A 22,271-nucleotide genomic window follows, 5' to 3' on the forward strand; every position below is an offset into this window, starting at 1 on the left:
GAGGGATGCCATTCACACATTCTACATATGTCTCACAGACCAGACATTTAACTTGGTCCAGTATGGGGTTACTGGGCTCACACCATACAGCCAGTAACTCAGGGTAGATCCTCTTCAGCCTGCCTCCTAGATTCAACTCTCACTAATCCCTCCCATAGCAGGGACCTCTGACTGCAGAGACATGGAGACTCTCATCTCCTTATAGGTTAAAGTTTCATCTGCCACATCCTGGATCTCATTGTTCCTTGGGAGCTAAGTATTTCAGCATTTATCTGCATTGGTCACCAGCCACAAGGGATGCTGTCAGTTAGCTTTGTCACAACACCACTCCCACTGTTTGGTTTCTATCCTGCCTATGTCAGTTCCTAATATTCTCCATCTAAAAGTCTCTGAAGGCCTAGCCCCCGACGTTGAAACCAGTCGTATCTGGCCAATTCATACCTCACACTCTTGCAGGACTTATCCACATGAGTTGGCTTGATAGCTCCCTACCACACTCCCCTCATAAGCATTTTTGACTAAACTAATCTCATGCTCCATCACGATTCTCTAAGTTATCCCATCTCTCTCTGAACCCTAAATCTCAAGTTAACTAGAGTGCTAGAGTAACAGATCATTTTCTCCAGAGTGACTATATATGCATTAAATGGTTGAAGTTTCCCCATGAAATCATGGCAACACCCAGGAAGGGTTTGAATGGAAGGAAGAGGGCATGAGAGTGAATCACTCTCCTGTGCCATCCAATGGTCAGCCAATGGGAGTCAGCAAAGCTCCTCTCTTCCCCCTGGCATGTTCCTAGGTCCATCAGAGGCACAAATAGGAGATAGACTTTAGCATGTCTAGGAATGATCTCTTCCCACTTATTCCTCATCTTTCCTCTGGTCTGACAACAACCCCCACAACTGAGACTATGGCCTGGTTTCCACTAGGGAAGAAAGTTAATCTCAGATATGCTACAACATTAGCATAACTAGAATCAATTTATCAATATTGACTTGCTGCCCTAGTGTTGACTGGGGCTCTTCTGGCTCACGTGGATGTCCCTTACTCTATATGATAGCACGGAGCACCAGGGTTGATGGCCAAACCCAGAGAGATCAATTTTGCTGCATCTTCACAAACATGGCAAAACTGAACTCTGGACGGCAGATCATTGTGCATTGAATGCCTGGTAAGTAAAAACATACTCTGAGGCAATGTCTACACTACAGCATAAAGTCAATTTTAAGGGAGTTAGGTCAATTTTATAATGTATCTGTATTCACGACAAATATTATTAGGTCAATTTTAAGAGGTCCTAAGGGTGACTTTTCTGTTCCAGCTTTTTCATGAGAGCTACATCTACACTAGCGTGATCTGTTGACAGAAGTTTCTGTTGGAAGATATCTTCCAACAAAACTTCTGTTGACACTCTGCATCTATACACAAAAGTGGGTCAAAAAACGGATCTGCTCTGTTGACAGAAAGTGGCCAGACTTCCTGGCTGCTTTCTTGACAGAATACACCCTGAAACCCCATCAAACTGGGTTGCATGGCCAGGAAGCCCTTCTGGGAGCCCCAGACAGGCACGTCCTTAAATGGCAAACCCCAATGCATGTTTCCTGCCTATGCTGAGGTTTGCCTATCCTGTTGAGGGACAACAAAGCTACCACAGGGCTCACGTGGTTTCTGTGAGAGAGTTTCTGCTCTCCAGTCAGCCATGGTGCCAGAGCAGCCACCAGGTTTGCCCTGGACCTACTCCCAGCTACCTGAGTTGCTGCTTATGCTGTTGATGGCCATCCTTCATCTCCCATGCGGGGGAGTGCCTGACACTGGGTCTGAGGAGCATGACTCAGTCACTCACTGCTCCACCTGCACTTACTCTCTCGGGTGACTGGGCAGGTCTGGAGGTACACCACCAGTTCCATGTGGCGAGACCAGTGATTGGGCAGTGAGATGACCAGCAGTGGCTCCAGAACTTCTGCATGAAGAAGGCCACATTCCTGGAGCTCAACCTGCCTTGCCCCCTCCTTCCACAGACAGGACACACAGATGAGGCCCATCATCCCCTTGGAGAAGCGGATTGCCATCACCCTTTGGAAGCTTGCCATCCCCGACAGCTTCTGCTTCATTGGGATCAAGTTCGGTGTGAGAAAGTCCACCGTTTGGACCATCCTCATGCAGGTAAGGCACTCCTGCTCCTGTTGTGCCCTCCACAACTTTGTGGAGGGGATGGGGGAGGCCTTCCACCCACAGTGTGGGGACAGATGTCAGCCATGGGAATGAACAGCCAGGTACAGCACCCATCTGACAGGTCCACATGGATGGGGTGTGGATCTGGGAGGCCCTAAGGGAGACCTCCTGCAGTCCCCAATGAACCTCTCCAGGGTACCTCCCATGGAGGCCTTGGGCCCACAGCCCTACCACATCCCCACCACAACCCCTCCCTCCACTCAGTTACCCCTCCCCAAATCCTCCCCAATAATGAGGGACATGAAGGTGATGAAAAACTAAAATGTTTATTTTAAAACACAGAAAACTTTGTTCAAAATAAAAATTGTGCTAATAACTATTTACATTATGCAATGATGGGTAACTATATCAATTGGGGAGCTTGGAACAGTAGGTGAGTGGGCATCTGAACTCGGAGGGGGACTTAGTTTGGGGGGATCTCAGTCTAGGGTGTAGGTAGGGGCTGTGACCCCACAGAGGAGTGGGACCCCAAGCAGCATTGACCTTGATATCCCCTCCTGCCACAGGTTCAGGGTCCCCTTCAGGACTGGTTGGGAGCAGGAACATGGGGAGGTATGGATGATGCAAGGCTGTGGCAGGGTATGGCTCGGCAGAGGGAGTGGGGGCCTGGGGGACAGGTGGACAGGTGTAGCAGGAGGTGCCAGGGAGCAGGGAGGGATGGCATGATAGGGGGTGGTGTGGCGGGGGCACAGCCATTGCCCACTGCAGAACCTGCAGCATGCCTTGAGGCAGGGCACTAGGAGGGCAGAGACAGGGGGATGAGTGATGGTGGCAGTGGAACAGGGGCGGCAGAAGTGTCAGAGCAGAAGCTGCATGTGCCTGGTCCAGAAAGGCCTGCCAGATGGTGGTGGTGATGGTGTCAAACTTGGACATAAGCTGGTGTCAGGCCCTCATCCACCACTCCCGTTCCCATGCCCACCACTCCAGGTCAGCCCATAGCTGCTGCTCCAGGAGGTCAGCGTACCTCCTGAGGCGGTCATGTAGGCCCCGCAGCATGTCATCCTTGGTTGACCAACAGCTCCTCCACTCTCTGGCCTGGCTGGTTCTGTGTGAGGGACGGAGCTGGCCTAGCTCACCAATATGCAGGTGTAGGAACAGAAGGAGGATGGACAGTGAGTCATTCCTGCAAAACAGCCCCCAAAACCTTTGTGAGGAGCAGCCCTCACCCCTGGGCCAAGAAATGGGGATGTCCTGGGAGCACAGGCATGTGAGCCCTGTACAATGGGCCCTGCTACACAGGGATTCTGCAGTGCCTTGGGGACAGGACTGATTGTTGCGGGCCCCTGTCCCCCTGCTTAATGGGCTAATAGCCAAGGAGGGGTGTCCAGCCACAGAGGGGTCACTGAATGGGTGGTGGGCAAGCCAGGCGCAGCCTGCCCGCCCCCGCCACTCCCCGGACTCCTGTCACAAACACCTGAGGGTTGTGGCACTATCTGTGGGAGTGAATCCTGCCTGTTACCTGTGGGCATGCCCTCAATCTGGGAGCCGTGACCTTCCATGTTGTGTCTGTTGTCAGGCTGGCACCTGTTTGGCTGGCCTACTTCCAGCCATGGCAGGGGCAGGCAGCCCCACCTTCCCCACACCCTGGGGTGTGCAACCCATGGAGTACTTACCAGAGGGTTCTTCAAAGAGATCTGGGGATGCACTGGATGTGGCTTGGCTGGAGTCCAGAGAGATCACAAGGGTCCCATTGCTAGAGTTGTGGTTGGAGGGTGGCTCCATCTCCAAGTCTGGCTCCAGCTCTGGTGGCAGTGGGGGCGGGTCTCCCCAGCTGTATCCACAGTGGTGGATGTCAGGGAATCTCTGTCATCATTCTTCAGGAGGCTGTGCTGTTCTTTGAATAAGGGCAGGTTGGGGTGTACCCCTGCCTCAGCTCTTTCACCTTCACCCAAACCTGCACCATTGTCCAGGTGGGGTAGCCCCGTGCTGCCAGGGCAGTGGCAAGCTGGGCATAGGACAGGACATTCCTCCTCTTGGCAGTGGGGTCTAGGAGGATGGCCTCCTTGGCCCAGAGGCCCAGGAGGTCCCACAGCTCAGGCTCAATCCACAAAGGAGCTCTGTGTTTTGTGTCCTGTGGTGTCTCCTAGGACTGCACCAGCAGTTCCCTGGAGAGCCCTGGGGAGGGGTGGAGGTCCACAGGGCTGATGGCTTTTGGCCATCAGTTTGCACTGTGTTCTGGAGTGTAGGTGCAAGGGCATGGATATCAACAGCCTGTAGCCCAGGTGCAGCCATGCTTTCAGCTTCCCACCACAGGGTTTCTGGAGCTCCCTGCGGCTTTAAGAATGGCTGGAAGCAAAGAGTGTAGACCTGTGATTGCAGTGGACAGGGCATCTCTCAGGGCAAGCTGGCCAGCACTATGGAGGACCACTCTGTCAACAAAAGGGCCCCTCAAAGCATCTACATAAATTTTTTGTTGACAGAATCTGCCAACAAAGGTATTCTGCCTCATGGGAGAGAGGCAGAAGACTGTCAACAAAAGTGCCACATTTTGTGTAAGGATGCTTGGTGAGTTTTGTCGACAAAACTCTGGTTTTGTCAACAAAACTCTCTAGTGTAAGTGTAGACAAGGAGTAATTCAAAATTTTAATTTACAAGATCAGCTTCATGCTAGTGCAGATACAGCATTATTTAAATTATTTTATTGGCCTCCAGAAATATCCCACATTACACCCAATCTGACCATGGTTTTCATCACTGCAGCACTCCAGGTGAGCAGAAAGTAGGAAACAGGAACCTCCCCACCACACAGCTGCCTCCACACCATGTGGCTGCTGGGTTCTCCAACTGCCCTCCTCACTGCACGGCTGTCAGGCCACTGCTCCAGGGACGGATGTGTGGGCCTCTGTCTGCTGCTGCTGCTGCTGCTGCTGCTGCTGCTGGGGGTCCATGCTGCTTGCACGGGGTGCAAGTGCTTGTGGGCTCTGCAGACATTGTGCTCTGCAAGCCAAGTCTGCCTGGGAGGGGACCTTTAAAGGAGCGGCTTGCTGTTGCCCCGGAGCAACCCTGTCTGCAGCCTTTCCTGGCACCCTTATGTTGATTGGGGCTGCTTTTGTATGTAGACACTCCCCTGCGGCACCTATTTCAATGTAGTGCTGTCCTACGTCAACGTTGAACATTGACGGCACCAGCCCTGGAGGATGTGTAGATGCTACTCGTGAAATAGCTTATTTCGATTTCGCTATGTCAAAATAAGCTATTTCAATGCAACGTCCCAGTGTAGACATAGCCTAAGGCATATAAGTGCTAAATATATTAAATCTACTGCACAGTGTACGTGCCAAAGCTCGAACACAAAGGTTTCACTTTACTATGAAAATAGTCAACTAAACAAGATCATCATCATCGTTGTCGTCATCATCAACAACAGCCATGGGCTCAGCGCCTGTGGTGTCCAATGCCTCCCTCACTGTTTCATTTCATCTTTCCTTGTCCAGTGTGGAGTCGCATAGTTTCTGAAGACTTGCTCCACATCAATCTACTGTATCATCTTCCCATTCTCTGTGGTGTCTGCCTCTCCTATTCAAACCGCCCATTACCAGGTTGATTTTTTCATTCGTGGTTCACTCTGCAAATATGCCCGAAAAGCTGTAACTTCCATTGTATAACCTTCTGCAGTAGGCTCTCTTTTGGCTGTATCTTTCTATATAATTCCTCATTGGTGACTATCTGAATCCATCCTATTCTCAGGATCTTTCTACAACAACTCCTCTCAAACACTTCCCTTTGCATCTTTCATTATCATCCACGTCTCACATCCATAAAACATGCTGCTGAATACACACATTTTCAAGACACTCAGCTGCAGTCCTAAGCTAATCGCTTTGCTTTTCCAGATCTTATCCATTGCCTTCGAACTCACTCTTGCTTTCTCTTTTCTATTTGCTATTTCACTCTTACTGTCTAGATCATATGTTATGTTGCTCCCCAGATATGTGAACTTCTCTATGTTCTCTAGTTCAACCCCATTTACACTGATCTTCCCTCCTATCTCCAAATGCCATTGTTTTTGTTATATCGATGTTTATAATCAGTCCATACTACTTTCCCTCCTTGTTTAGCACCTACACCAGTTTCGCTAGCTTCTCCTCATCTTCCTCAGTGATAACTATAACAGTGAAGAACCTTGAGTTGCTAATTCTTATCCCGTGCACAGATATCCCTTTCATATGGCAGAGAAAGTATCATTCAGGAAATACACTATGTAATATAGATGGAAAGAAGAGAAGGTACCTAAAGAATCGACAAGATCCGTGCTAGTGACAATACACAAGAAATAGGGCAACCATATCTCCCTGTCCCAAATATGGAAGAAGGAGATATGGTGGGGAGGGGTGGCTCCTCCAAGCCCTGGGAAGCCAGGAAGGAGGTGGCAGTTGCCAGTACTCCTCCAGAACCCCAGGGAAGCCGCAATCTCCAGCAATCTCCAGGAGCCACAGGGAAATGGCAGCCCCTGGCACTTCCCGGGAGCGCAGTAAAGTGGCAGCTGCTGGTGATCTCCTGGAGCACCGGGGAAGCCGCAGCTGTCTACCCTACTGCCAGAGAAGCGGCAGCCCACAGCACTCTCCAAGCCCTGGGGAAGTTGCAGCTTCCCACACCCCCTCTGCTTCCTCAAGGCTCATGGAAGTGGGGTGGGGGTTGGTCCAAGTATGGGACAATGAGTCTCTTTTAAAAAATGAGTTGGGATGCCGTCAGGACTGTCCTGCCCAATGCTGGATGGATGGTCACCCTAAAAAGAAAGAAAATGCATTGGAGTGCAAGAACTACAGAACTATTGCCCTAACAAGTCATCTAGGCAAGGTTATGATGATGATACTGATGGAGAGACTGAGATCACAGATAGAAGAACATCTAGCGGAGGAGGCAGCAGGATTCAGGAGAGATAGAAATACCATACAGCAGATATTGGCACTAAGATTGATAGGGGAGAAAGCTCGACGGAAGAACAAGAACATCTATACTTGCTTTGTCAATTTTCAGAAAGATTTGAGAGTACAGATCAGAAAGTGACTTGGGCGGTGTTTGAGTCATATGGGCTACGTCTACACGTGAAGCCAACATCGAAATAGCTTATTTCGATGTAGCAACATCGAAATACGCTATTTTGATGAATAACGTCTACACGTCCTCAAGGGCTGGTAACGTCGATGTTCAACTTTGACGTTGCGCGGCACCACATCGAAATAGGCGCTGCGAGGGTACGTCTACACGCCAAAGTAGCACACATCGAAATAGGGATGCCAGGCACAGCTGCAGACAGGGTCACAGGGCGGACTCAACAGCAAGCCGCTCCCTTAAAGGGCCCCTCCCAGACACAGTTGCACTAAACAACACAAGATCCACAGAGCTGACAATTGGTTGCAGACCCTGTGCCTGCATCATGGATCCCCAGCTGCCGCAGAAGCAGCCAGAAGCCCTGGGCTAAGGGCTGCTGCCCACGGTGACCACACAGCCCCGCAGGGGCTGGAGAGAGAGCATCTCTCAACCCCCCCAGCTGATGGCCGCCATGGAGGACCCGGCAATTTCAACGTTGCGGGACGCGGATTGTCTACACGGTCCCTACTTCGACGTTGAACGTCGAAGTAGGGCGCTATTCCGATCCCCTCATGAGGTTAGCGACTTCGACGTCTCGCCGCCTAACGTCGAAGTTAACTTCGAAATAGCGCCCGACGTGTGTAGCCGCGACGGGCGCTATTTCGAAGTTAGTGCCGCTACTTCGAAGTAGCGTGTACGTGTAGACACAGCTATGGAGTGGATAACAGACTGATACGGTTGTTGAAGGATATCAGTGACAATGTGGAGGCAGCAGTGACAACATGCAGAGTTGACAAGCTGGTTTAAAACAAGTAGAGGTACAAGACAAGGAGATCCAATATCACCAAGTATCTTCATCATGTATCCAGAGAGAGCGATGGACAAGATCAAGGAAGAGGTAGGGGGGATCTCTGTGCACAGAATGAGAATTAACTAAATAAGATGCATTTATATTAATGGTAATGACAGGTAACTTTCTGCATAGGACTAGTCATGATGGGGACATATGCTATAGCGGTTATTACATTTGAAGACATTTGCTGTAACAGGTTGAGAGGGAGCAGGAGTTCTCCAGACATCTTATTTGCTTAAAAGCCCCACCTCTGTCTGGGGATGACTTGGCCTCCCTTTTAGTCAGTCCAATCTCATTTTGTCTGATAATACAATTGTAGGGCTGCACAGGACTTCCAGGCTTCTAATCCTGATCCCAGCAGTGAGACAGATTATGGGTAAGTTGTTCTAAGAGTAGAAATCCATATTATGTGAGGGCCAATACTGTCCCCAGCGATATCAATGATCTGGCCCCCATTCATTTAAAAGGAAACAGGAGTTGGACTTAAATACTGTGATATTTTGCATTTCCTTCTTTGTTTCACAGTCAGAAAATTGCTGCAACTATTAACACCAAAGATTTCCAGACAAATAATATCTAAGACATATTAGTTGCTGCGCATTCGCTAGTAAGTAAAGGGGTGATATATAGATATTAAAGCACCAAACAAGGTAATAAGCTAAAGTCTTCTTTGGAGATGGTTCACTAAAACCCACCTAGATCACCATTATTTATGGGCACTGAGGAATTTAAATCAGTTTATACATTTCAAGGAAGTACTGCTTTTAGCTGTTCTTTACAAAGAAAATAAAGGCAATCCTGAAACAGAACTATTATAGCTCTACCTCTGTGGATAGATAGCTATTGAGATTACAATTAGTACCCAGATTCTCAGCATGAAACATAACTCCTGAATTCAATTTCAATTTCTGATTTCTGCTTGCTGAGGACCTGGCCACGGATTTATATAAATATTGTCCTGGAATATGTTTAGTTGACCTTTTTTTGCTATACAAATGTGATCTATGAACAAGTACATCATTGACAATATAAATAAACAATTAAAGATTGGCCAATCAAAATTATGTGTCAGGTTTTCAATTCACAACTTATAATTAATATCCTGTTTATCAATTCATGCTAAAATAAATACTAATTATACCACATGTTTGCTTCATAAAGGCTTTGGGTTAGGTTGTTAAGAAATGCTCTGTGTAACCTGATTATTTTTATTTTTCAAATCAATTGCACAACTGCTCAGTTCCATAGAGACAGCAGAGCCGTGCCACACATGGTGGTTAAACAGCATATGAATTAAACTCCATATAAGCAAATTTCTTTGTAAGTAATTTATATTGTATGGTAAACTTGTATCTGACTAGAACAGCAAATTAAAACATTAATCACACCTGCAAAATTTAGGGTTTTGTGCATACAGAAAAAAATATTAGGGAAATACATTTCCCTGTATTGCTGAAATAAATATTCCACATATGGAAGTCAGTCTAATCCTTCTCATTACAGTGTGGATGAAGATGAACATTAAGCCCATATAACATTTCTTTCAGAATTAGTCGATAGCTCATTTTAGTAGGTAGTGCATATTTCCAAACCTGAAATGCCTGCATTCAATCAGATTAGTAGTCTTTCCCCTTGCTGCTGAAGCTTTCCATCACTGTTAAGTAACCACTGTGATTATTTCATATCACATACTGATGAGAAGGCAAAACAGTTACAAGCTTTCTTCCCAGCATTAAGCAGGTTGTAAGCTATGGTAAACTAACTTACTCTGAAATTTTCCTGCATTCTTGACAGGCATCACCTCAGTCAACCTGACACTCTTCCCCTTTAATGCACCTGTCCCATCAAAATCCAAATGACCAGCCCACCGTAAATGCATTTTTATCCATCTGCTCCAGAAAGCAGCCCACATGTATTGACCTAGTGCACTGTATCAGTAGAATGTGATTTTACTTTAGATATAAGCCGTGGTTCCTTTACAAATTGTCTCTATAGTTTCTGAGGGTCAAGCTAGCATATTCTAGAGTTGTAACCAAATACATAACACTGAAGTAAATACTTCATCTAATACAGTTTGAACCTCTGTAGTCTGTCACCCTCTGGTCCAGCAACATGCATAGTCCGACATGATTTTAGTTAGCTGGATGTCCACTTATCATGGGTGTGGCCAAGTCTACTATGGTCCCATAAAGTTTGCTTGAAGCCACGAGTCCTGGCTTTCAGTTTGTGTGCTGTTAGATCTAGGTTTAGAGCCCAGTAATCATTGGAAGTGCTGGAAATGCTGCTAGACAATATTGACTCCCCATGGTTCAGCTGGTCGCTCCACAACACAACAGGTGGTGAGCCAAGACAGTGGTCTTGACCTAGCTTAGGCCACGTCGCTGACCAAAGCTGTATGCAGGGGTGGGAGATGCTGCAGATGGCTGTTTTTATCATAGTTGTTCCTGGATCCTGCTGTCAGGGTGCAGAAAGAATTCCATAGTTCCTGTGTTGATTCCCCCATGAAAATCCCTATTAATCTGAGCTTTGCAGAGAAGTCATCAATTCCACCCTCTACACCTTTACAGATATGTTACCAGCACCTCTCTCTTCAATCAATTTTCATTTTCTTTCAGCATTTTGCAAGGTACAGCTGTGTTTAGAGCCTTAGCATGCTGTGCTATGGCCAGTCCACAGAGCCAAGGACAATTAGGAAAATGGTGTTAATTAAAGGACACAATCTGGTTCCCACAGCCAGGAAAATGCATTTCTTAAAAAGTATTTGGGGGCATTATTCAAGCTTCACATGTAAAATAAACATTTGTGATGTATTTCATCAATCATGCAAATTTTCTCATTTAAGCAAACAAAAACTGAAAAGCTGAAATTTTGATTGGTCTAATCACTTAATAAAAAGATAATTATAAGAGAAAAATTAATATTCAAATAATCATGAAATATGCACTTAGAATTGTAACTGTGTGTATAGAGACATACACACAGTCATGCATGTATGTGAGAACAATTGGTATGCATGACTTTAGTCATTGGATATAATAACATTTAACATCCTCAAACAAGCACTAAGAGACAGATTTGAAAAGGTCTTCAAGTATCTAAAGACAGAGAGAGCTGTTCAGTGGGATTTTAAAAAGCAGCTCAGCAGCTAACAATTTCAGTCATTGAGAGGTGTATACACACTTTTGAAAATCCAGCTGGGAATCTCTCTGCTTCTTTAGGCCCTAAGATCCTAACCCACTTATTCACATGCCTCACTTTACCCATAAGGTTAGCCCACTGGACTTCAAAAGAACTACTCATATGAGCAAAGTTATGCTTGTCACAAGTCTTTGCAGGATCAGGGTCGAAATTTGTTGTTTCCTTTGCTAGTTTGTACTATACTACGAAAGACCAAAATGCAATGAATAAGTCTCTTGTATTCTTCAGTGTATTGTAAAGTACAGCGGTAATTACTTTCCTCCTTTTACACTGAAAAATCCAACCTGCCCCAACGTATGCTCATAATTATAAGGTCTAACAATTGCCTGTGCAGTAGACAGCTATTGCAAGCTAAGCTCAATTCTCTTCATTCTACAATTCATTGATTAATCAGTCTTATTCAGGATGGCATCATCATTTTATTCTAAAAATTTTCACTTTATTGAAGTATTTTGAAGTATATTGAAGTCATTAATAATATTAGCTTACCAAAAGTAATAGTATGCCATTATGGAGGAGTTAAAGACACCTAGGATACATCTATACAGCAGTGTTATTCATGAATAAAATATTCCTGAAGAAGTGCTCCAGAATAGCTTATTCTGAAATAGTGCAGCTACACATAAAATGCATTTTGAAATAGTGCTCAGCTATATCAAAATAGAGCATCTACACACAACAGAGCCTGTTTCAAAATAGCGCCATTGGGCACACTGGTGCTCATATCAAAATATATAGATATTCCCTATCTACACAGCCCCAGTTTAAAAATACCTATTTCAAATAGGCTCTATTCCTCATGCAGTGAGGTTGACCAGTTTTGAAATAAGCCATCTGCTATTTTGAAATTATGGTGGCACTGTGTAGATGCTCACTTAGTTATTTTGGAATAATGGCTGCTATTTTGAAATAACTTTACTGTGTAGACCTACTCCTATAGGCCTGATCCAGAAAAGTACTTTGGTGCCAAGTATTAAGCATGTGACCAGTACTGCTTAAGGACCACTGATCAATACCTTCTTAAGAACTATGTTGGAGTAGACCCAAAATCTAATTGTGTTACAGGGTTTTGTGGCTTTAAGTTCCAGCAGCAGATTTGCTTTTAACGGATCATGGGCTTAACTTCGGTGCAAAGTCAACTGGCATTTGGGGCAATCCAAAAGGAAAAGAAGAAACTTTCTGTGGCACTGCCAGCAAATGTTTGACAAAATGAAACCTCCTAAAATTGTTAAATCTCAAACAGGTTATGGCCTCAGTCCAGTGTGTGTGGCTGGGATCCCTGTAAACCAATGTATACTGCATACTTGCTTTTGGAACTCTTACTGACAAATAGTCCCATTTTACATAGCCTCTAGAGTATTTCACCAATGTATCTCATTATCCCTTCCATGTTACTGCACATATGTTTGGATTTGACCCTTCTGGACCCCACTGCTGCACTCACTTATATCTGTGCTTAATTTTCCTGATGTGTTTAGTCTCATTCGTGGTCAGAATCACTCATAGCACTGACAATTTGTCCACATGTAAATGTTTGCAGTATGAGAGCCTTGAAATATTCTCTACTCTTACATTTCTTCCCTGGTCCAAAATTATTTTAAAAGAAGGAACTGGTGATTCAGTTCTGCTCCCCACAATTGAACCCAGGACTTCTGGTGTCATGTATTTAACAGCAATGTACAATTTGGGTATCCAAACCTTGCTGGAGTGTTACCACATAGCAAATTTACTTTACCCCCCTTTGCTTGTTTGCTGTAAGAGTTTTAATTATTAGGTTTAAGTTTAAATATGCTGGCTTATTTATGGCGGTTGCTGTTTAAGGATTGCTTCTTTATGGTTTAGTGTAATTTTAAGGGAGTTGGGGGACTGTGTATATAATCTTAGTATTTTTTAAAGTTCACAGACGCTTTGATTCCAAGGCCAACTGCGGCCATTGTGAAAGTTTTGACTAGGTCTACACTACCAGCAACAATTGCCCACAGGCAGCTACGATGGTCTGGTCATGTGGTCAGGATGCCTGAGACACATGTGCCTAAACAGATTCTCTGTGCTCTGCTGGTGACCGGGAGGAGGTCTCATGGTGGGCAGAGGAAGTTCTACACAGATGTCCGTAAGAACACCTTGGTAAGGTGCGACACTGACGCTGACATCTGAGAGAGGAACATGGAGGATTGCATAATGTGGAGGACCACAACCAAGAATGGTGCCCTACACTTTGAAATCAAGCATCATCTCTGTGAAGAAGACCAGAGAGCTTGATGTAGGGAAGTGTGTCCAGGCCAAAATTGGTGCTGCTGGTACCAGTATCAGTGCAGATGGAGAGCTCCCCTGTAGCTGATGCCAGAGAGTGTTCCTTGCCAGAATTGGCCTAAATTTTCACCTTCGTATTCATCAGTTATAGGCGTCTAAGACAAAATCTTGCTCAACACAAGGGATCTCAGGGTGAGAGAGACAAAGAGACACTACTACTTATGTCAATAGAACTTACGTTGCTAGGGGATGTGAACAAACTATCCCCCCAGCGACAAATTATGCTGACATATCTGGTAGCATGCAGAGCACTATATCAGTGGGACAGCTTCTCCCATCAGCACAACTAATGCCACTTCTGGGGGTGGATTAATTATGGCAATGTGAAAGGTCTGTCCTATCATCTTTGGATGGCTACACCAGAGAGCTCTCAGCTGTGAAGCAGTGTCCATGCAGCCGTAAGCTCTCTAGCGTGGACATAACCCTCGTCCAGTGGAGCCTACAGAATTGTTGGGCCCTTTGGAAGGAAGGGGGTGAGAAAGGAGGGGGGGCAGCTTTGCACCCCTAGAAGGGTGGGGCCTCTGACAGATAGGATGGGGACATCCCTTAGTGTGCACATGCACGTGCGCGCACATATGTGCACACACACACACACACAGGGAGTGCACTGAACCCTACCCCAACCATCCCTTCCCACCACCTGGAGAGCACTACCCAGGGCTCCAGCAGCAATTCAAAGGGCCTGGGGCTCTGGACACTGCCACTGCTGCAGTCACAGTGGAGCCCTGAGCCCTCTTGAATCACCAGGTTCTTGGGCAGTTGCCTACTTTTCCCTCTCCCTCCAGTTAGCTGACCTCCAGCATAACACTGGCCCCAGAACTCCCCAAGTACACCACCTAGAGCACACCTGGTACAAAAGCAACCAATTTTGATTTTAAAATTGCCAGTGATGGGAAAACATACCATGTCCCTCGGTAAATTGTTTGAGGGGTTACTCACCCTCACTGTTAATGTACTGAGTTTTATTACAACACTCCACCAACCACTGACTACACTGAACATTTATCACTGCACAAAGATAACAGACATGTTCTACCTCCTACTGGTATATATAGTCATGAGCTTTGAATGTCTTTATGTAGAATGCATATCTAGCACTTGCCATCCCAAGCACATGATAATAATAATAATAACAATGAAATTAATGAGGGTAAGCACCAAGAAAATAGAGACCAAAAGCTTCAAGTATAAGACTGGGCTACATAAGCAATAGCAAATTTGAGCTAGGGTCTTCAATGAAATCCAAGTACCTTTAATTTCTGAAGCCTTGCACAGTCCATCCATACCAGTAACACATTCTCCATTAAGGGATGGCTGGGATGCCAAAGTAAGGTGTTAAATGAATTTCCATGGGTTTAGAGTGCGGGATGGTAACCTGCAAAGGTAAACTAACTGGTCAGAACAGAGCTTGCCTATGAAAAAAATTAATCACATGCTTTTTCTCTTGTCTCTTCCTTAAAGAGGGTACATTTTATGATGACAGTGAACACCTGATAGAATAACAGTTTTTTTTAAATACCTTAGTCTCAGAACCCCTGCTGTCATTGCTGCCATTTCTCCTAATATGCAAATATTGTTAGTTGCTTTCCATGTTGCACAAAACCATTATTAGTTTATGATCAGCTTGTAGCATAACACTTTGCTGGCTTTGCCTTGCCATGCTCATGAAAATAATTTAAAAAGCAAAATAATAAAAAATAGTGAGGTTTGAGAAGCAATTGCCACCAGCTCAGATCTTTAAAAGAAAGTTCATTTTTTTAATGAAGTAGGGGTTGTATGAAGAACTTTCCATTATATAATCATAAAAATTGGAGTTCAGAAAAACTCAGTAAGCTGAGTGAACTTAAATTCTGAGCATAAAATGGCATTATTTTAAAACTAAATACAGAACTTTTGAAATGCAATGCAGATGCAGTAGGCATGAATACTATCTTATTTAAATGTCTGTATTAAGCACAACCACTCTCTGCTAAAAATGTGGAAAAAACAAACAAGTCATATTCATCAAAGTAATTGTGTAGGTACTTTCAGTACCAAAATGCCTAGAATGAAAGATTGAACTGCTAACGGCAGCAGTGACAGCAATGAATCATGGTAGGCTACTTCGGGGCCTTTACCACCATAAAACAAAAGATGTAGATGAAAAATGCTGCAATTAAGTGATTTGATTTCTGCCCCCTTTTTCCTACTGCATTCGTGCATGGCTGCACAGCAAAGATTGATGGGAAAAATTACTCTACGTGATCTCTGACAGAGCCTTGGAACAATTCTATAAGGGGAAAACATACAAATCAAACCAGCTTTCTTGTATTCAAACAAAATAATACATATAAAGCAAATACTTTAGCCTATATCCAAAGCACCAAAATTTGCATGTACACATAAATTGTTGAGAAATGCTCTGCTATCAAAACCAAACTCATGGATTTTCCAGCTAGTTGAGTAATACACATATTCGTTTAAATAAATATTCCATCAGTACTGCTGAGTGGCTTCCTAAAAATGTTTGTGCAATAGGAAGAACAAATTGCAGATACAAATTTCCAGAGGTGAAATGTTCTTATCTTTTATATCAATGCATTATTAATAAAAATACACACAAAATAAGATAATAACAAAATCTTTCTATGCATTAGACTCCACTATCATCACCATCATTTAAATTGATGTTTTCAATAGGTGTTTATATGTGAGTTCAGGACAAGACCATAAAGACTGTGGTACTTGTATAAAGGGGAATGTAGTAATATGGCTGGTATATACTTTAAAAATATACTACAACGGCAAAGAGCATTGGCTAAAATAAACAAGCACTGTCAATGCAAATAGGAGGTGACTGGCTCTCCCACAGTCTGCTCTTCTGAAATTATGTGAGATTTATTTCCTGCTGAGACGGAAGACCTCACAGACTCAGCCCACTGTAAAAAATGTGCAGTTGATTTTACTTGAATATGCACAATGGAATCAAGCCAGTGGAAAAAAAAATGTGTGGAAGATTTGACATCATTATGCACAAGGCATCTGTATCTGAAGAGACACATTAAGCACCAGTAATTAAAGTGAAATGATTTTGTAAAAATCCTAAGGTTGCATTGTGTTTTAAACAAATCCCCATACACACTCTTTTCCAGCGTCAAATGCTGTTTTTCATTTTGATTTGTATTTTTTCAATATCATGAAAATGTCTTCCTTCCTGTGGATTCTGTTTATCCATGCTGCATAAGATCATATATTTTGTTTCCACACCCCAGATGACTTATTCAACTTTGGATTTTTTTTATCTTATTCTGATAAATACATACAAGCCTCATGAGGTAGAGGCTTCATCTACATAAGCCTCTCCACCCTCAGCAGCTTTCAGTCTGATTTATGGGGGGGCTACAAACCATCCTCCATGACTAGAGAAGCAACTTTCTCATTTTCAAAGTTAATCCAGTTCTTGAATGAATTAATGCTGTAGAGGATCCCGACAGCTCCTTTATGCTTTTATCCAGCTAGCTGGCATCCCCTCAAACATTTTTTCCTGTAAAATGAACATTAAAAGCCCTGCTTCCTGACTGCCTGACACCAATCGCTTAAGAAATCTAGAACACCCCTTCTTTTTTCAACGTTTATGGTATGGTCAACTGTAACAGGCTGGCAGGATTCACCTGTTGACCTGTTTTCTAAGTGGGAGGCAGAAGCTGATTCACAGCAATTAACCCAAGCAGGTGTGGCTTAGGAACTCCACCTTGGCCATAAAGAAAGTGAACACTGTAACTTGGGAAGGCAGAGAAAACTGGGGGATACAGCTGAAAGGTCTCAGCACAGAAACTCTTAGAAGAGAGCATCTTATATGGAAATTATATGTTTGTTGTTATTATTATCTGCATTACTAATAAAACTATTTTTCCAGAAACTTACAGATAATGTTCAGTAAACACCAGGGCTACGTCTACACGTGCACGCTACCTCGAAATAGCTTATTTCAATGTAGCGACATCGAAATACTCTATTTCGATGAATAACGTCTACACGTCCTCCAGGGCTGGCAACGTCGACGTTCAACTTCGACGTTGGGCAGCACCACATCGAAATAGGCGCTGCGAGGGAACGTCTACACGCCAAAGTAGCACACATCGAAATAAGGGTGCCAGGAACAGCTGCAGACAGGGTCACAGGGCGGACTCAACAGCAAGCCGCTCCCTTAAAGGGCCCCTCCCAGACACACTTGCACTAAACAACACAAGATCCACAGAGCCGACAACTGGTTGCAGACCCTGTGCATGCAGCATGGATCGCCAGCTGCGGCAGCAGCAGCCAGAAGCCCTGGGCTAAGGGCTGCTGCACACGATGACCATAGAGCCCCGCAGGGGCTGGAGACAGAGCGTCTCTCAACCCCTCAGCTGATGGCCGCCATGGTGGACCCCGCTATTTCGATGTTGTGGGACGCGGATCGTCTACACATGCCCTACTTCGATGTTCAACTTCGAAGTAGGGCGCTATTCCCATCCCCTCATGGGGTTAGCGACTTCAACGTCTCGCCACCTAACGTCGATTTCAACTTAGAAATAGCGCCCAACACGTGTAGCCGTGACGGGCGCTATTTCAAAGTTGGCGCCGCTACTTCGAAGTAGCATACACGTGTAGACGCGGCCCAGGTGTTAGAAATGAACTTTTTTACAGCTTTGTCTCAGTTCATGTCTGGAATATTAAGAACCTGCTAAATTATAAATGTAGTAATAATATTTATAGACAATCCACAAGGATTTGAATTTCCTTAAATACAATACACAGTATAGGTGGAGAACTACAACACAAGGCTATTATTTTCAAAGTATCTGTCGGTGAAAGAAGGTTTGGGGATTTTGGATTTTTTCTTTTTTAAACACAGTAAACCCTCAGTGTAATGGACTGATGTGGGGAAGGGGTGTCCATTAATGCCAAAAGTCCGTCATATCTGAATGGTTATCCTGTAAGATGATGCACTGACCTTCCCAGCCTAACACTCTCTCGTATCCTCTGCCTCTTCTCTTCCCTCCTCCTTCCCCCCACCCCCTTCTTCCTCTTACACCTTCATCTCCCTCTCCCAATTACTGGGAGAGGAGCTGCACACCAGACTGGCTCCTTCCACCTCTGACACCTCTCAGCGTTACTGTTCTTCCAGCCCCTGGTTCCGAGCCACCCACATGAAGGCAGAGAACAGCTGCCACACCCAGCCCCCTCCCCCCATGCAGCTCCTCCAGCCCTGGTGGCTCCAGTGGCAGCAACAGTTCTGGTGAGTTGCCAGCATTTATTTGTGTGGTGGGGGGGATGTAAGTGGCCAACAGCATCTGTTATTTCTGAAGTCTGTTAAATTGGAGTTTGTTAAATTGAGGTTTTACTGCACTAACATTCCAGGAGGTGCATTCCATCTTGAAGGCTTCCACAATGCACAGGTCATGGAGGGGTTCCTTTTCAGTCTGTAGCAGTTTACCCATATGGGACACTCTGCAGCATCCATTAGAAGGCAGGCCCACCAACGGCAGCAGCAGGGGGACAGGAGAGGCAAAGGGGATAAGTGCTCAGGGACCTGGGCAATTTAAAAAAAGCCTGTGCTTACTGCTGGCAGCAGAGCAAAGCTAAGGCAGGCTGCCTGCCACCCATTGCTCTGCACTGCTCCTGGAAGCGGTTGTCTCATCCCTGATGCTCCTGGGGGTGTGGTTGCCGCATGCTGCCCTGCCCCGCTTGCTGGGAATTATGAGTAACAGGAACCATGGGGGCAGTGCCTGCAAGCAGCGGAACACAGAGACCCTGCTTCCAGTATTCCCTGTAAGCTGAGAGCTCGGGCATCCATCGAGGAGAAATTCAAGTGCTGCCCAGCTGATTAGCAGAGCACCCAAAGCCACTTGTGGTCAGCATGTGTTTTACTGGCAGTGTACATCTGTACGTGCCTTGGTGCACATAAAAAAATATTCTGCCCATGGATGGAAAAAACTAGAGGGAACACTGCCTAGCTCCCCAACCTAGAAGCCACTGCCAGACGGGTGTGCCTATTGCTTTTAGGTGCCATCCAATATAGCCTCCTGCCCCCCGGCCATTGGCAACCAACCACAAGCTCCAACCCAGAGCCTGCACCCGCCCACAAAGATGTTCTACCATAAGATGATTCAAGGCTGCTGTCTCAGGCCCCACGCTTTGTCGGGCCCCATGGTAGGCATCCCATCCATCCTATGGATGGGAAGGTTCTCCATGTTGCTATTAGCCTGTGTGGCCCAGGGCAGCCTGGGAGACGGGCAGTAAGGTGGAGCTCTGCTTCCTATGGCTTCCACCACTGCAGTGAATGTGTGGACCTGACCACGACTGCTGCCCTGAGCCAGAGCCCCTGTGAAACCCCTAGGTTGGGTCACTTGGGGGAACGGGCTTTGGGAAAATGTGCGATATGGGTGGGAGCTCAGTGGGGTGAGAAAGGTGGAAGTGGTAGCAGGGCCTGGGGCAGAGGAGCACTAATGGTTGTGCATCTGTCCCACAGAAAGCTGAATAAAGGGGCAAGCTGAAGATGAGAATGTGTTTTCTTTGTGGATATTGCACAAAACGTAAATGTTGAACTTGACGCAGAACTCTGGTGTAAGCATGCTCAACTTAACACACTATGCAGCGTCTAGCTGTGATGTATTCTGGAGACTGCAAGCAAGACTTTCCATGAGATGTTTCTTGGAACACATTAATCAGGATAAAATGTTTTGGGTGCCAAACAAGTTAGGTGACTTCAGACCCATAATTGTAAATGATTCTGTGTTTGTTGTCTTTCATCTCAGAGATACAAAGGCAGTGTAGAGAAGCCAGCACTACTGTTCATACTCTTTGGGGAATACTTTATTTTCCAGATTGTGGAAGAAATTAACACAGTTAACACATACTACATTCTCTACAATACTCAGTTAAAATAGCAAACAGATTCAGTGAGGGTCATATAATTAATTAAAAAGCATTTACTTATTGCTGGCCTTTTTTCTTCAATAACATAACAACGGTCTGTCCTATTCACTCTAACCTCACTGCTAACACCCTTGTCTTTATCCACATTGCCCCCCAGCCTGATGATCACAACCTCTTAGGCTATGTTTACATTAGGCTAATAAAGTCAACTGCAGAGATGCAATTCTAGCTAGGGCAATTGCGTAGCTAAAATCGCCTTATCTGTGCTCAGCTAACTTGGCTGTCTATACTGGGGAAGGTTGACAGGAGAAACTCTCCCATTGGCCTCCCTTACTCCTTTCATCCTACAAAGAGTGCAGGGTCAACTGTGACCCCTGAGAGGTTGAGTTCATGCATCTATACTAGACATGTGAGAGTAAACCTCAGAAGATCAACCTGAGCAGGTTGATGTTCTGCGATAGTGTAGATCTGCCCTTAGTCTTTGGCCTGCTAACAACTGTCAGCTCTATCCACAATCTTGCCACAGCCTCAGGCCCATTCAAAATGCTGCTGCTAAAATAATCTGACTGGTCCATCATTAATATGACCATGGCATAGTCTTCCCTTCATTAACTTCATCTTCTACACTACAGCACTTTCAATCTTTGCAACTCTGGTCCTCCCTATTTAACATCCCTTGCATTTTATTGTATCATGCTCCCAACCCACTGCCACTTATGCCCTTGTGGATTGCCCTAACTACATGAGGCTCACTGATTCAGCCACTCTTACATTAAGTAGGTTTTGCTTTGTTTTGGTTTGGTTTGGTTTGGTTTTTGGGTTTTTTTGAGACTAGACCTATTGAGTTCTGGATGATACTAAAATATCCATCAAGGGGTAAGATCAGTAGTAGTAAATGCCTTGCAATGCCTTAGTTGCACAGGGCAATGGGAGACCTGTTCATCATGTAACCTTTGGAATCCTTTCTTCAGTGTCCCTCACTCTTCAGACTACATTTATGGAACATATTACCACAGAGTTTGACTTTAATCTGAGTGTATACCTAAATATACATTTTTTTCTAAAATATAATAAAAAGCAGATCTTTTAATTGAGGTCCAGTTCCTTCAAAGATATTGTCATGGGCATATGGATCCAGTCACAGAGCTCCTTTTTCTGGATTTGGTCAAAGATTTTGAATGATCTCACATCAATCAGGAGGTTAAACGCTCACCATGAAGCCTTTCTGTCATATGTACACATCAGCCTTGCATGCTCTGATATTTTTGGATAAAAATAAAATACTAGGAGCCTGAACACATAGCAGCTCTATTTCTGTTGATTTATTGTAAATAAGATGGAAAACCTACAGGGACTGCAAGTGGGTTTGCTATGTTCACCAAGGCTGATATAAAAGTGATATCCTTGGACAAGGAGTTAATCCCAGTTTCATGTATCATGTTAGAAATAGCATGTCTAGCTGCATTTTCTATTCTATGACACTGAAGCAGGGCAAATGTTAAATAGCACTTCAGGAAGACAGATAAACTATTACATAATTACCCTGCAAGTATTTAAATAACCAGTGACTTAATACTATACAGGAGAATGGTGGCACAGTAATTACACTGCTTTTAAAAGAACCACCCAGATACTATGGTGATAGTCAACATGCAAATTGTTATACGGCTTTTTAAATCATGGGTGTCCAACATTTTGGCTTGCCTGGGCTGCATTGAGTGAAGAGGAATTGTCTTGGGCCACATATAAA

The sequence above is a fragment of the Carettochelys insculpta genome, chromosome 3 (assembly GCF_033958435.1).
Source record: "Carettochelys insculpta isolate YL-2023 chromosome 3, ASM3395843v1, whole genome shotgun sequence".
Taxonomy (NCBI): Eukaryota; Metazoa; Chordata; order Testudines; family Carettochelyidae; genus Carettochelys; species Carettochelys insculpta.